Source organism: Harpia harpyja, chromosome 9, assembly GCF_026419915.1.
Source record: "Harpia harpyja isolate bHarHar1 chromosome 9, bHarHar1 primary haplotype, whole genome shotgun sequence".
NCBI lineage: Eukaryota > Metazoa > Chordata > Aves > Accipitriformes > Accipitridae > Harpia > Harpia harpyja.
Genome location: NC_068948.1, coordinates 8363479 through 8380140, shown reverse-complemented (window position 1 = coordinate 8380140; position 16662 = coordinate 8363479). Strand labels below are relative to the sequence as shown.

At 37.6% G+C, this 16662-nt stretch overlaps 1 long non-coding RNA gene across 2 annotated transcripts; it reads left to right on the top strand.

Moving 5' to 3' along the window:
• The first annotated feature begins 2890 nt into the window (after positions 1-2890).
• Positions 2891-13272, top strand: LOC128146328 (uncharacterized). 2 transcript variants are annotated; one of them, XR_008236733.1, is made up of 4 exons: positions 2891-2971; positions 4030-4124; positions 11904-11953; positions 13173-13272. It is a non-coding gene; the product is annotated as an uncharacterized LOC128146328 (long non-coding RNA). The 2 variants fall into 2 exon arrangements; XR_008236732.1 differs by having other exon boundaries at positions 4030-4161.
• Positions 13273-16662: the final 3390 nt, after the last annotated feature.

Here is a 16662-nt window from a genome sequence, read left to right as displayed (position 1 = left end):
GATTGCCAAAGAAGCACGAACTAAGGGAAAGGTAAAGGTGGCAGGGGGAGATCGTGACCTCTGACTCAATTCCAGGCTGGAAGAACTTGCCCCCCCCCACGCTTGCAAGGAGCATGCGTGCTAGTTTACATAGCAAGCGAGGCTGATTTAAATATAACTGGCCAACAGTAGATGAGATGATGACTACTAATCAATGAATATGAATTTAGGCGGGTTTTTACTAATCATGTAACAGATAAAATACATTGTTTTTCTTTGGTGTGGTGTGCTGGCTTTGTGGAGTTACCTCCTGGCACCCATCTCTGCACAGACATGAAATAAACAAATATCTCGGCTCTGTTCGTAAGATTGGCTTATTGCACACCCAGTACTGAACCCCGTTTGTGGGACAACAGCGGGATGGCTTCTGCCAGAGCCTGGTTCAGGCAACTGCTGCAGCCCCCGTATCTCAGGCCTTGCACACAACCTCTGACGGCACCTACCCAGAGCCGAACGCTTGGAATGCAGACAGCTCCCACCAGTTGGGATGGAAAATTTGGAACCAATGAGGACTATAAAATGAGGCTTTTGACATATATGCATGGTGAAGTTTGTATATGGATGGAAAACCAGAAGCATTTGACATGCAGGGTCTCTACAGACCTGAAACCACCCTGGAGGTATTTAAAAGACATGTAGATGTGGTGCTCAGGGACATGGTTTAGTGGTGGACTTGGCAGTGTTAGGTGTTTGGACTCAATGATTTTAAAGGTCTTTTCCAACCTAAATGATTCCATGATTCTATGACACAACACACTTAGAAAGCACAAGCCAATTTTAATTTAATTATAGGTTGGAAAAGAAAGAATATTATTGAACACCTTCAGTTGAGTCTGACAGTTAATCTAAATAGAAGAAGACACCAGCATCCAAGAATCTTAGACCACAAAAAAGCCACTGTTCATCCTTGCGAATGTATCAAGTATCACTGGCAAATAAAACACTGAAACTGTAAGGGGAGACAGCGCAATTCAACTCCTGAAGCTCCTACTCAGGCAGAACTTGCCACTAATGCCAGTTCTTACACCAGATCTCATCAGGCTTGATTTGAAGGAAGTTGTAGGCTTGAAACCGTAAAGTTCATTGTTAGAAAGGTAGCTCCAGTGGGAAAAAAAGGCAAAAAGCAAATTGTCTGAAATTTTACTCTTTGAGTCATGAACATATTCTTCTGAAAAGTTAAACAAGTGATTTGCAAGTTATCAAAACTGTCCGTGCTGGACTACCTCCCCACGGAAAAAAGTTGATACTTTCATTAATAGTAATCCCAGAAAAACATTCTGACATGCTTGTTTTTATTTTCTTCAACAGGCAATCAAAGAACTGTGCTTGTGAGGGAAAGAACATTCTAATATCCCCATCATCTTTTCCCCTTTCCTTTCAAACTGAAAAGAGTACATCTCTTCACTTCTCTGTTGTGTTCAGCTACTCTTTTACAAGTGGGTTGTGAAACCAGAACTCCCACTGACATAGAATCAGAGACAGGCTTAAGATTTTAGAGGTGGTTCTGAAGTCCTGAGAAATCCCTCAAAAGCTGTATGCTTTTAGCTGTGCTGAATCGCTACTGTCTTCAGATCTAATCTTTCCAGCAGTTGATTTTCCCTTTATCCCGTGTGACCAGACTTCTCCCATAGGAGAAATTATGGTTCTGACTTTCCTGAAATTCTGTAACTCTTATTCCCACAGTGGCACAAAAATGGGTCACACTTTGAATCCTGTTTACACTAGCTTCCCAAACTTATTCATTGCTTTTATCATGCAGATGGTTGTATGTAAGAAAACATATTTGTTAGATGTAAATTTTAGCTGCTTGGGGTCTCTGGCTCTATGTAATATCTAGCCTAATGTCACCACAGGACAACATTTATGTTTTCATTTAAAAATAAAGTAAGCAGATGGGACTTCTCTCATCCATAGAGTAGTAAATTAAAAACAAAAGTAACAATTTTTTTAATGTGGTACTCTGCTGGGATGAGAGTTTGGCATTATGACATCTGGTCTAATTTGAGTATTCCAGTAGCTGCTGTACAGCATTTACTAAAACACTGAAACGAAGCCTGCTAATATTATTTTTGCATAATCCCTGTGAACATGCACACAGAAAGTCTGTGCTTACCCACCTCTCAGCAAAATAAAAAAGCCTAGTACAGACTTGGTTAGTTTCATGGCATATGTCAAGTAATAATCATTATAGGTGAAACGCTGTCATACAAAGTCCATTTGAGATTATCTGTCCATGAAGACAATGGGAAAAAGAAGAAGAAAAGAGATAGCAGTCTCCCAGTTTGTATCTTCGAAAATTTCTTCCCAGGTAAACACTTTTTCTCAGTAATATTTAGAACTCAAATTTTCTGTGAATCTTCCAACCATCAGGGCAAGTTACTGAGATTCCACTGAATATTCAAAATGTTTCTTCAATAGGTAGAGACCTTATGGTGCCAAGAAACTTACCAATATTAACTTTTGTCCTTTAATTTTAAACTATTAAAACTTGTCATCTTTAACCAGACACAAAGCATGAGTAGTAAATGATTAAATACTTTTTGAGAGTTCAACATAAGATGCCACAGATATGCCATAAAATTGAAATGCCTTTTCTATCTAAATACAAAATCCAACACACTAAATAGATAAATGGGCAGATTGCAGTTCCCAGGAAATAATGCCTTTTGCTCTACTGGAAATTACCAGTTGGAAACTGGTTACCTGCTGGAAACTGTTGCAGTTGCTAGTTGGTCTCAGGCCAAATATTAGGAAGAAAATCAAGACAGGCTTCTTGCTCAGAGGTAAAGCAATCTAGCAGATACATGACTGGACAAACTTTGAAGAACTGAGCTCCATTCTTTGCTTGACTGCTGGCTGAACTGATGGCAAGTCACAGCTGTGCTATTTCCGTAAAATGCCTAAGATTCTCCATCTGTAACAAAGGAATAAGGTTAGTGTTAGTAATATTTCTAAGTGGTATTTATATGGTGCTTTGAAAAAAAACCCGAAGTAGTGTGATTTGTTTGGGGGTAGGGGTGGTTTTTCCAGCAAGTAACTAGTTCAGCCAACAGTGAGAGAATGCATTTGTCTCTTATCCTTTACATTTCAGTTTGGAACTGAGTCACAAGTGCTGAGGTCAGTAGGAATGCAGTGACCTTCCAGACATGATGGATGACTTCCAGCTCCAGCTCTGTACACCCCACTACCTTTTCATGAGCACTAAGGGTACTTAGAAAGGAGACATTCTCTTAGATTTTTCAGGAAAACTCTTTTGGCAAATCCAGCCAAAATACAAGTCTCTTTTTATATACTTACATGTCTTTTTTAGGGAAAATTAACACTGTATCATCAACCTGAGAGGAAGTGCTTTTTTTCAGTAAGATTGTATTAGGACTTTAGAAGCATTTACCTTCTGCTTCTAGCTAAGGAGAATGAACAGTTAGTAATATTAAGTGATATGAGAAAACAGCAAGCCTTGTGTTTATTCAAAGGTTATACAATTACTTTAGTTGATATTTTTGTTCTGTGACAATAATGATACAATATTTTACACAAATATAATAAATAATGAATATTGTGAATGCTGATATTTTAAGGAATTGTATTGAGAGAAGAAAAAAATCTTGTTTGGTCTTAAGTGTCATACAAATTTGCTGTGCAAGAGAAAACACGATGAATAAATACATTACGTAGTCTTATATGGGTAATCCCATATGCGTAGTGACCCTGGAACTGGGACTTGGTGCAGGGGCAGGGCAACATCAAAATTTATACAATTTTAGAATTTAGACACTAACATGGAAAATGAACTTTCTTCCTGAATCAGCCAGCATGTCTGTACTTTCAATGGCAGTAGCTAGTACGTAATGTTCAAAGGACTTTGAGCTGCCTTCTTTTCAGACAGCTAACCATATTCCGTATTAGTACTGGTCAAATGCAAACTTTTTTCATGAAGAATTTTGAACAAAGAAATCTTATCATTTTTTTCTTTTGCTTTTTGCTTTTCAGTCTAGCTTTTATGGTAGGAATAAAGAACTGGAGTCCAAGAGGAAGCATGGATGGAGGGCCATTTAAAGTACCCATTTGGAAACCTGAAGGACCACGTATGTCTTAAATAACACTTCCTTCTGTAGACTTAAGGTAGGGGGAAATGCTAACCTTCGTTCGGGGTTTCTTTTGAAAAAATAAGGACAATTCCTTCTTTTAGACAGATAGCTAAAAAGTAGATGTTTCCTCTTCTACCCTCATTTATCTCAGTAGCTAAACTACTCACTGAAGAGGTAGGGTACTTCAGTTCACAGCTTCTTCTATCCAGGGAATTGAAATTCAAATTCAAATCCTTATCTGTCTTTCTGGAGAGTGCTTCATCACCACTGTATGTTGCACCCTGTGAGAGAGCATTTTTCTCAGGTTTTTTTTAGGGAAGCAGTTTATTTTGCATAACATACTAATTAGGGAGCAGATGCACTCCTTTACAATCTAATCCTACGGTTAGGACACTTTCCTGGGAGGGAGGAAAAATGTAGATTCAGATTCCCTAAAATATGGGAAGTATTTCAAAACAGACCTCCTGCACTCCGCTGTGTTCTGAGAACTGGATATAAAGAGTTACCACTGATTATCACTCTTGTATTCTTTCATACCACAATTTAAACTTCTCATGAAATTAAAAATGAGCATTTTGTGCTGGAACAGTTCTGTTCTTTAGTAGTAATGGAGAAAATAGAATCTGGTCTTTGCAAGTAGCATTCCCATGTGGGGTCCAGAAATGTATTTTATTGTCTTTAGGGCAAGAACTAATTCAGAGAAAGGCTCTTTGATTTGGTACCTATGAATCTTGACCTTGACCTAGAAAGTCCATCCTCACTGTTGCAGGAGGGGCAATTAAACTTCTATGAAGCAAAACGTCCCTATCATAACAAAGTATGTCAAGTGTATCAGAGCTCAAACCTCCAACCTCATTTTATGCCCTTTAAATGTGCCAAGCTGCCTCACATTAATTTGAATAAATTGAGAACAACAGCATTTAATAGGTTTGAGAAACGTGAAAGTTTCTTTAATCTGTTTTGGGTTGCCTGGGGTTAAATTTGTTGAGGGGAGAGTAGGTTTCCAAAATAAGACATAGATTTCCAAAACTAGACACGGGGCTCAGACATTTAACTGAACTACATTGGTCTAAGAAGTTACTGTGCACCAACTGAATCTCATAGCTGTTAGTAATGGCTCGTGTGCTCGCTAATAGCCTTCCCTGCTTCTGAGCTAATATAACTTAGGGAAAAGCTCAGAGTAACAGACTATTGCATTTTACCTGGGGAGGGGAGCAGGCTAGAGTACACACATGAACTGTTCTATTATGGCAGCTCACCTGATAGGAAGTAATTTATTAAGCTTCTATTACTAAGTGCTTAATACAGTGATCACTGCTATTCTTTCACAGACTCCAAGTAGGTGGGAAGTATACCCAATGAGAGCACATACTGTTGAACAAATCATGGTCAGACAGCTCACTGATTTCTTACATAAAGCAAAGATGCTTTTAAAATTCAAGTGGAACCATGGATCCTCAGATTCACCCTGTGCGTGAAGGAGCACAACCAAAAAATCTCTGATACTCTGGTTTTTGTCAGTAGTGTCTGACCACAATAAAGGTTTGCTTCTCTCCAAGAAATACAGGTAATCATTGTTTTGCTGAGATCTATGCTTAAATATGCCTTGTTTTCTTATATACCCGAATGAAATGCATCCAGAAGCCCTTTTTATATTACATCCTTGAAAATGAGAAATCTTACAACAGGAAAGAGGGTCCTTGATGCTGAAAATGACACGTAACTCAGCATACAGTTTTCCTAGTAAAATCAATGCTTCCGGAATGCTGCATCACACGGTTTTGCAATTTTGCATTGATCTCATTCACCCCATTTCCCATAAGAGCCTTTCTGAAATACTGCTATTGAGTAATACGCTCGCTAGTATGAAAGGGAATAGAGAAGGAGTAACCTTTGCTGCTTGAGTAAAATGCAGAATGACATAAAGCATCCAGTTCAGCCTCCTTTAGGGTGTTTAAGACACAGAACTCATTTTTCTGGATGAAAAGCAGACAGTGACACTGCCAGCAGCAACTGTGTCAGCTCAGGTTCTCCCAGCAGGAGGGACATACAGGGTGGCTGAAGAGGGAAACAACAGATGCCACAAATGGAAGTGCTCATTTAGAGCCCATGTTTAACTACATAAAATGAGACATGGGGCATGTAAAAGTTAACAGTGACTCTTCAAAACGTAACAAATGCAACTGATCAATAATGAAAAGTATAGAACAATTAAGATCTGTTTAAACTGGGGGTCCCAGCTTGCATCCAGAGCATCCAGATCTAGATGTGGATGAATAATGAATAGCTTGGTTTGGTATCTTAACCACAAAAACATTCAAGCGAAAAATCAAAACATAGTTTAGAGAAGTACGAAAGGGAAATGTTTTGACCAGAAAAACCTTTCCCCTCCTCCCAGAATACCTTAATAAATTACATAATAATTGCATTGTATGTCATATTGTTCAATCAAAATGTTTTATATCCTATTTTATATTTATCCCCATTTAAACAGTTTTTCTGTTGTGTCTATTTTTAAAGGAAAAATTATATTTAGAAGTTTTTAGGAACCAAAGTATCAGAATGAACTAGATATATATTTTTAAAGAAGAAAAAAAAAAGGAATTTTAAAGAGACATGCACAATACAAAATACATTATTTCTAAGTAGACTATGTTAACATTTTATACTGCTTAGCACTCAGATGATCATTACAGGATAGGACTTATGTCACACTATATACATTGATAAATTAGAAATTAATTTTAATGAAAGACAAAATATTAAAGAAGCTGAGTTATTAAATATTTAGATCATGACTGCCTTATAGTGGTGAAGGTCAACTAAAATAAAATTCATCACATTTTTTTCAAAGTCATCTAGATATATTTGGATGCTCCTCAAGCCATTAAAATAAGAGTGACAGCTATTGATACGTTTAGCATTTTCCCAGCACTCTCTTATTATTAGAATGGCTCTGTGAACAAAGCTGGTTTTGTTAACTTGAGACCAATTAATAAAGCAGTGTCTGCCATGACCTGTAGATCATCAAAACACTGATTAGGAGGGCTATAGCAACTTTGTTTCTCTGTATAAAGAAGTCATCATTTCCACTGCCTAGTAGAGAAACAAAAATTTACCTACAAACCCTACCTACTATTTAAAGGAAGGGAAAAGATGTGAATTACTATAGTTAGGGGAAAATGTTTTTTTTCCTTTTTTTTTTTTTAATGATTACATTCTGTGTATCTACTTATAAAGGTGGCAGATACTTCATGGTTTTGTTATAGTCCTTCATTACATATTATTCTGTAATGCATTCTATCATAATAGCTTTTAGCTGAAGTTCAGATTAATCTCTAGGTTGTGAATCAATTGGAAATGTAGCATGTCTACTTACCTGCACTAGAAAAGTGCAGAAATCTATATACAGCAACAAGGCAAAAAGATAGGGCAAGGTCCACAGCCCTGCATTATTGATGGGATACTTTGCCATACTAGGTTTCCACTGTTTAATGAAACCCAAAATAGGGAACATGCAAATCAGTCCACTGGCAGATGAAGAACTGCAGTTAAGCTCATGTTTTCTCAGGACTGCTCTTTCTCCACTCATGCCTCCTCTTTTACTTTGAACACTTACATGAAATCAGTCTCTTAAGTCCCTCAGATGTTTTTCCCATAAAGCATTTGCCTGATAGCACTCCCATCATCTTAGTATGAGCCTTAGATGTGGCTTGAATAGTACACAGCTCCACACAGGGTGAGTTTCACTTGGTTGAGTGCCAGAAGAGAGATGCAAATAGCTTGAGATGGCCCATGATGAAGATTACAAGTAGCACTTAAATGTCATTGTTTCCATGACCTATTTCACTTCATGAGTGCACTGGGGTTAAAAATACTGTTCTGTCTGCTGCACAGTGTGTTTGTGATTGGGGCAGACTATATCTGTCAGAGAGAGAGAACTATAGACAAATAATAGCTAGATTAGATGTGCCAAGGCTGACTTCCACTGAGACATGCTTTGTACAGCTTCTTCTGCCTTGAGCTCACCTGGTAAATCAGTTGTTTTCAGACCACCAGAGTCCCAGGATGAGCCTCAGCTGTGGTAACATTTAGGATGCACACACAGCTATTCTGGGTCCTGCATGGGAAATTCTGCTAATTGGGTAAACCCACTCTACTGTACAGGCACCAACTGGCAGACACAACTTTCACAATGAGAGAGATCCATAATTTTCAAATGTAACTAACAATTTGTGACAATAAAGCAGCAACAGGAGCCAAGCTGCTGGCACTTCGTCTTGTCACCTCTTTCAAGCACAGTAACTAGAATTTGCATTTGTTTCTTTTCCAAAGGCAGTTACTTACTTTATAAAGTAGGCATTTAATGCACGCAGTTTCTTTGGCACAATTTTTATTTTTAAGCCAAAGTCTCTAAAGAGTTTAGTGTTGTCTCTCTTAAGAAAAGAACCCAAAGAGTATTTAATTAACACTGTATCAAACCAGAGGTATGTCATCAACCACACACAGAGTAGAGATCAGAACTGTCTCAAAAAGGATAGATAACATAATTGTGATAAAGGAAAGTGAGGATGATGCAAGTATACAGAATTATGGGTGACAGACACAGTAAAACAAAAATCCTTGTTTAAACTTTCTAATGGCAACAAAGACAGTGCACTTCAAACCCACAAAAGCTAACAGTTTATCAATGTACAGTGTAACTGTCCATTGTCATTCATGATATAGTATCTTGGTTAAACAGTTAGCTACATCTGTGTCTCTCTTGTCCAGTGCATATCCCTGTCTCATAGGGCTCCTTCGAGGGGAGTTTACAATTTTTTCATTTTTAGACCAGGCCCTGGGCTACTATACACAGGATATCAATCATTCTTACCCTGGAGGTTAAATTCCACAAAAAAGTCTTATGCATGGAGGAAGGTCAGTGCCAAAATACCATTTTTAGAAGAAAAGTATTCTTTATTTGGCATTTGGCTGTGGGCATAAATCTTTAAAGACAAAAAGAAAAAAAAAAAAGACAGAAAACTGGGGGGGAGGTTTTTAAACGCTGGCTTAAGCATTGGTAGGGAGTAGGTAGACTAAGTAGGGGTAGCTTTTTCAGATACCCTAAGTTCATTACCCTGGTTCCCCTGTGACAGACTTCACAAGGAGAGCCAACAGGCAGATGAAGAAACATTAACCTGAGCTGGTACTTTTATGCAGCACTGTGTTGCGCTGTGGAGGATACTAGTTCAAACTCCAAACGGCTTATTGCTGTAGTAGCACAGAGCTAGCTCTGAGCTAAGACCATCTGCCTCTCAGCGGCACACATTAGGCATCCCAGCACCATGTTGATGTAAACATACTGCTTTAAGTTCTGGAAGCAGCTCCTGCATAGTTGCTCAGTGCTCCACTGTGCAGCAAAGACTGGCCCTCTCTCTTCTTAAATAAGTCCTACTTTAAATCTTGCCATTTTGTTTTGGTTTGGGTTTTTTGTTTGGTGTTTTTGTGGGGGAGTCCTTAATCATTTTTTGTCAGAACAAGTTTCGTAAGCTGTCTGGAAAAGGAGGTAGAGTCATTAAATCTAACAGTTCTTAACAGTCGTTTCTTAACAGCTCCTAAATGTCACTTGATGGCTTGATGGCTGTCTGGAATGATATCCTCCTTCCTGCTGATATTCCCAACCAAAACCAAGTGATACAAAATGTCTCAGAATCCCAGCAATTACCTATTAGCAATAAATTTATTTACTACACAGCACTCCAGATCTTTTGCAGTCATCTATAATACACTAATCTCATATAGCATTTGAAAAGGATTAGACAGTGTATGGATAATATGCACATTTGCAGTTTTGTTAGACATGAGAGAAAGGGAGAGAGACCCTGAAACGAAGATTCACTGTCAGGGGTTAGAATGAAAAGTCCCCTCTCAGTGGATTACTGGGGCAGGGTGATGGACTAAGTGACCTCTTTAAGGTCCTTTCAGGTTTAAGGTTTTGCCCAGGCCCTTCATGTCCCACCCGTCCCCATCATTCCCACACTGGTTTCTATAATAAATGGTTTTTTGCAATTTCTGTGAAGCATCTGTTAGTGTCCACTGCCAAAAGTAGTATAATGCAGAAGCTGAACCACAGGTCCAACCAGCTAAGACAACTTCTATGTTCTTTTTGGCCATTTTAATAAAACAAAGGAAAGGAGAACTCATTTGGAAATTTCCTATACACCAAGAAAACACTTAATTTTAAAAATACAACTTGAATTTTATGAGGATAATTCATATCAAATTATTATATAGGCAGAAGCTGCTCTATTTCATTCAGCTTCTCGAGAAAAATAATTATGCTCTTTACAATTTGAAGTGCATTTGTATTCCTTCCAAACAGTCCTATTACAACAAATGAAGTACTTACTATACATCTTTTTCCTGCTGCTTTTCAACTTAAATTTAATTTTCACATAGATTTATTTAAAACAATTCTCAATGTGACTCAGCCAAATGATGGATTTATGGAAGGTTTAGTAAATGTGTAATCTAGTTGAAGTTAAAAATGGCTACTTTGTAATTCTGTGCCTAAATGAAATTACCCATTGTAGCCAGCTAGTGTGCATCCATTTAAAGCCTGTTTCTTGAGGCACATATTCAATCTTAAACTGAAAGAAAGCATAGTACAAATATGTTGCTAAAAGAAAAATGTATATATACATATATAGCATTACTATTAAGCAAATGTGTTAATTTTTTTCTGTTCTCTGAGCCTGCTTGAGCAGTTAATACATATATGTGTGTGTATACATTTTGTACATGCAGAGAATACACTGTACATATTGATGATGTCGTATTTTTTATTGCTCATAATACATGACTGTCTCTGTCCAATGTAAATAGGTTAAATTTAAGAAGAAAAGTTCAATCAAATGAATGTTGCAGAGCATAAAAATATTTGTAATGAGCTCTCACTGCAGAAAAGATTTGTGACTTTTATTGATAATAGAACAGACTGTGCGAGGACTTTGCCTTGGGCAATGTGTGATTCTGTTCTCTGTTCCATTGTTGGCACTAAATCAGCAGTTACACCAGAGTTAAGTCTAAAATCAGCCTATCGCTGATAAAAAATGCTTGAGTACAGCATGAGATGTTTACAAGTTCACTGTTTTTAAGAGGGGCCCCCAAAATTTTCTGAGAGAGAATGTGTCACTGAGGTTTCAAATGGCTACCCAGCAAGGAGGTACACTCAACTCACTCATTATTATTCAGGAGTTTTGACCAAGTTATCCATGCTAAGTTTGGTCAGGATAAAGTTCATTTCTCCCAAGCAAATATATAAAAATAGAGCTAGTAAATTTTCTGTCCATATCACCACAACTGTGTACCAACTACAGACTTGGTGTCTAATCCAAAACCCACTGCACACAATTTGTGGAAAAAACTTCCATCTTCCTCACAGTTCTGGATGAGGCCTGTATTTCCTACTGCCATAGTACTTTATGCTATTTATTCAGTGATGTCCTGATTCATATAGAGGGATTTCCACCTTTTCCATTTTCCATTTCCACCATCTTTGCAGGAATTTGTAGATACACAGAAAGTCGTAACTCCACATCCTCAGAGATACCTAGGCTCCCGAAGTCAGACTGTATTCCGTAGTTTGCATTGTAGCCCATCCAGCATGCAAATTAGACTTCAGTTGTATAAATTACTGAGTGAGACTACTTTATTCTTTCTTTAAACAAGACCAAAAAAATCACAAACTGTTTCATCTTCTTTTCCCACTATTTTCATTTTTGATGTTAAAAGGTTGACAGCTGCACACTAAGGAGATAGGCTTACAGTGGAATTACAACAAGGTAAGTGAGTGAACATGCCAGCTCTTTTGAGGTAACTGTCTCTGAGTACGCCTTTAACCCATAGCACCTCAAGGGAAAGGCAGTAGAGCTTATCCAGCTTCCACTGAGAGGTTACCTAACGTGCCTGTGTTTCAGGGAAGATGCTGAACTCTGTCCGTTATCACAGGCTGTTTAACTCCATGTAAGATCATACCCTGCTTTACCCTATAATAACTTCTTCATGACTGTGATGTTACTTTTTGATACAGGATTAATGGTGTGCAGCAATTACTCAGATATTGATTATAAGGACTCATTTTTCATTGTTAGTATCTCCTGCCTACTATTAAGCTATACAGCACAGTAAAGTCTGGAATATAACACAGTACCATGTTCAAAAAACAGAATTCAGAACTCTTTTGCTTCTCGTTGCTTTGCTTACTTTAAACCACAGAAAATGTACTGAGAAAAAGCTAAAAGGTTTTGATTTGTGATTAAGGCATCGGTTTTAACCAGATACTGTTTTATAATCCTTTTACCTGTGCATCAGAAATTTCCAACAGACATATTTTATTGCAACGACAGTCCACCAAAACAATGGCTTTACGTCACACAACCAGCATTTCCTGAATGACAGTACAAAGGTATATGGAGCTCCTAATAGTTTAACTACTGACTTTCTCAAATTTGGTTAGGTTCCCCACATGGCAGCACAAGGGGTTGCTTTCTTTGGAGAATTTTATACTCATGATGTACAATTCCGAAATAATACTGAAGCCTGGACTTATATAAAAGCCTCTAGAGTTCCTGGATTCTTCAAAAGGCTCATAAAATCTTTGAATTTGATAGCACCTTCTGTTTTGTCTTCTGTATTCAGTGAAATGGAGGTAGAGAAGGCATTTGGTTTTTGTTATTTTGAAATGAGCCAGTGAAAAGGGCCTGCCATAAACAAAGCTTATGAATAAATGAATACATCTGACAAAGAACTTAATGATCACATGGACTGAGCCCAAATTCTTGATCAATGAATCATGTAGGCTGCTTTGTTTAGGCTTTGGCAAATCAATACTCTATTTTGTTAAACAAGTAAAATAGATTTTTTGTGGGGGTGCTCTGGATTAATTTTTAAATATAAATTGTCAGACAAAGAAAATCTGCAAGGGTGCTTGAGAGTATTGCTTGGAGCTTTTCACATTTCTTTGCTTCTTTGTATTTATTGTCGTCTTATGCTTCTTACCAGGTGACAACAGACAGCAGATGACCAGTTACGGGAAAGAAGCAGTAAAATTTAGAAGACCTTATTGTAGCTACAGAGCTGTGAAAGAGCTCATAACTTATTAGTATGGTATAATTATGTCACTACATTAGAGTGCTATTAAATGAAATGGGATTGGTAAACAGTAGGACCCTCTCCATTTCATTCTCTCCCTGGGCTCATAACACCCAGCACATGAAGTTTTTCCTTTTTCTTTATCATATGATGTTGGAGTTTTATTTGATGCAGGTGATTACATTATCCCTCAGTGACCTGCCATACCTGTAGCAGGCAAAGCAACTCCAGTATGTATTTTGTTGGGTTTTTATGATAGAAAGCACAAAAGTCAAGATTCCTAAAGGGATTTAGGTACATAATGATGCAGATAGACCCTGCTCAAGTGCTAAGAAATAAATTTAGGCTGGATGGTAGAAAGTTTCTATCCAGAAGCAAGGTTATGCCAATTCCATGGGAAGAAATTTATTTAAGTAAATAATGTGGGTTCCTGACAGTGGGTAAAACTGGTACCTAGTTTTCAAGAGAACTTGATTGGTTTTTTAAAATTACTCCTGCAATATCAGATGTATCAAAGGTATGAATATCAGATTCTCTTCTGATTCTTGTCCCCACGGCATTTTCAAAATGAATAGCGCAGACTAGGCAATCCACTCCTGCTGAAAGGCAGTGGAATCCTGCTCCCCAGTTTACATTCTGCTCAAGTAATTCTGTAGATCACACCAGACATCTATGTGCACTTTGAATGCCATCATGGTTCCCCAATTCTGGCCCCAAAAAGTTGGGTCAGACCTGGTGCCATGAGGCATGTGAGTATTGCTGAGTTTGCACCTGTCCTCTTGATACAGGGAACTACTGAAATTCCTGGCTCTAGGGCTCAAAGAGTGAAAAAAACTCTGACTTGGGAAGAGAACAGAAAGTTTCTAACCTTGTCAAGAAAATGACAGTGTCCTGCACTTGATATTGCCTGAACGACATTGCCTCAACAATATTCCTGAAACATCGCTCCTAGATAGACCTAAGTAGAGACAAAATGCCAAATCTGATTACATAGATCAAAGTGGTCTGCTTCTACAAAGCTCTGAGTACTCACAGCTCACATTGTCAAAATTAGATTTGTGGCTAAGTGGAATTTTTCATCATCATAGCAATTTGTTTTGGGTACTTAACAATGAATTTAGGGGCCTAACTTTAAGTAGCCAACATTGAAAGCTTTGGTTTTCTAAGAAAAGCTACTGCTGCCCAGATTCCCAAAGTTATTTATTACCTTCAGCAGCATATCTTGTTAAAGAGGGTATTCAGAACGAACTTCCAGCAGGGAAAACAACCAGTATTGAAATATGGATAAGAAATGACCCCTTCCCCTAGCCCTGTTGGTTACTGGTCTTTCATCAAGCTTATATATGCAAATACTGCCCTGTCAGAAAATGACACTGTGACTTTAATAAGAAAGCTGAACAAGAAACTCTTGTCTGAACTATGAATTAAGCATGCTGTATGGTCACTGCATTGAGTCAGTGAAAGAAAAGAAACCAACTGTTCTGCAAAAGATAAATTATTACCCCCTAAAATGGTTTATGTTCCCTTGGTTATTTGTAGTGAGTGACTGAAGGTCAGGTAGAGGACACAAGCTATTGAACAGGTCACTGGGGACTCTTCCAGGTTTGGTCTGTTAAAAATCTTCACAAGTGTATAAGAAAATTCTGTACAGAATAGGACAAAATGGAGCAAAACAGAGCAAATCCAAATCAAGGATTATGCCTTACAAGAATCTGCAAGCTTAAAGATTGTTAGAGGAGCTAAAAACTGTTTGGTGGTTTGTTATTTTAAAGCTTGAGCTGGGTTATTGGAATGCTAACAATTATTCATAGAAGCGAAAACAAAACAAGAAATTGCCAGCAAGTAAAACATAAGCTTATTTACAAAAGTACAGTATGTATTTTGCAAAGCTGTTGGCTTGATACGCTCAGGCTGAGACCACCCAGAGGCAAACACTCTTTCCATTTAAACAGTAACTAAGGCCTCATAGCACTTCTTAAAATCAGGCATTTTTTCCTATTCTAACATTCTCCCTGACTGCAGATTCACACATTGCTAAAGGTCTTTTTTAAATCCAAGTAGAACTCGATATTAATAGTGACATGGTTAGTTACTGTCCTTTATCAACTTGGGATCAAATGTTCTAATGAAAATCAATACAGTATTTCCCCATTGTGTCTCTGAAAGCAAGAACAAATACATACATCAGATAAAATGATTATGTTTTCACAAGCGATTAGCATGATTCAAGTGATACACTACTAAAATAACTTTATGCAGAATCAGTGTTTTTTAAAACAGCATTTCACTTTCATTTGTCTACAAATATTTCCATTTTGGCATATGTTTTATGCAGCAGTATCACATCACAACCCTGCTTCACACTGATCCAGGCCATTAGCATCACCTCCATAATTAGAAGATGCAATCTTACTCATTCACTACAATATTGCTTAGAATTTGTTAACAGTTTGGATGGCAGAGTTGGAATGTCTCACATATTTTAATTTGTTTGATGTAAGCATAATGTATCTATGTGACTTGTTTTACTTATATATGCTTGCAAAAAATATTATCAATGACCCTATTTTTACCTGATTTTAAAGTTGGTGAAAATACTCTCCATTGCACAGCTCTCAACACAAGGTTGTATATATTCATGACCAGGACTTCTACAGTCTACTACAATGTAAATAATAATTTGCAGTTATAACTTCTCTATCATGTTAGAGAAAGGTAAAGAGGCAGCACTAGGTTTCATTGGATGTTTTACCAATACTTCTGACAGGTGATCGGAAACCAAGTGCAGTGTAAATTTACGCTGCATTTCCAAAAATAGGTAGCAGCCATTCCTTCTGGTGCTGTCACTGCCAGTGCAGTGCTTACAATGCTGAGACCTGAAGACCTTCATTTTACATTTATGCATTTAATGTACTTGTTCTCATATAGATACAAAGACTGACATGCACCACAGAATACTCAGTAATCTGGTAGATAAAGCATTCTGCTGGGAACTGTGGGTTTGAGTCATCGCATGCAAAGAAATAAACTGTGATTAGTCTCTTATTTCTAGTCAGTGTATGGATTGAGCCCTAAAATAAAAAGGGGCATTGCATGCTGTAGGGTAGGTCTAGAGAAAGGTGACAAAGAACTGTAAGAGAAGTAACACTACACATAGTATTTTTTAAGGAAATAAAAATGGTTTTCAGACAAAATGTAATGATGCTTTGATTCATTCAAGCAGTCTTTATGACAATGTGGAGCAAGAGCTGTGGATGGCCATAGCAAGAGAGATAGACATGGAAATCTCCAGTTCAGAGAAAGCTCAAAGTGTAATAGAAAACAAGTTGGCTGCATCTATCCCCAAGACAGAGATTTTACTCATCATTGTTACAGAATGAAAAATTTAAGAAAGCCCCAA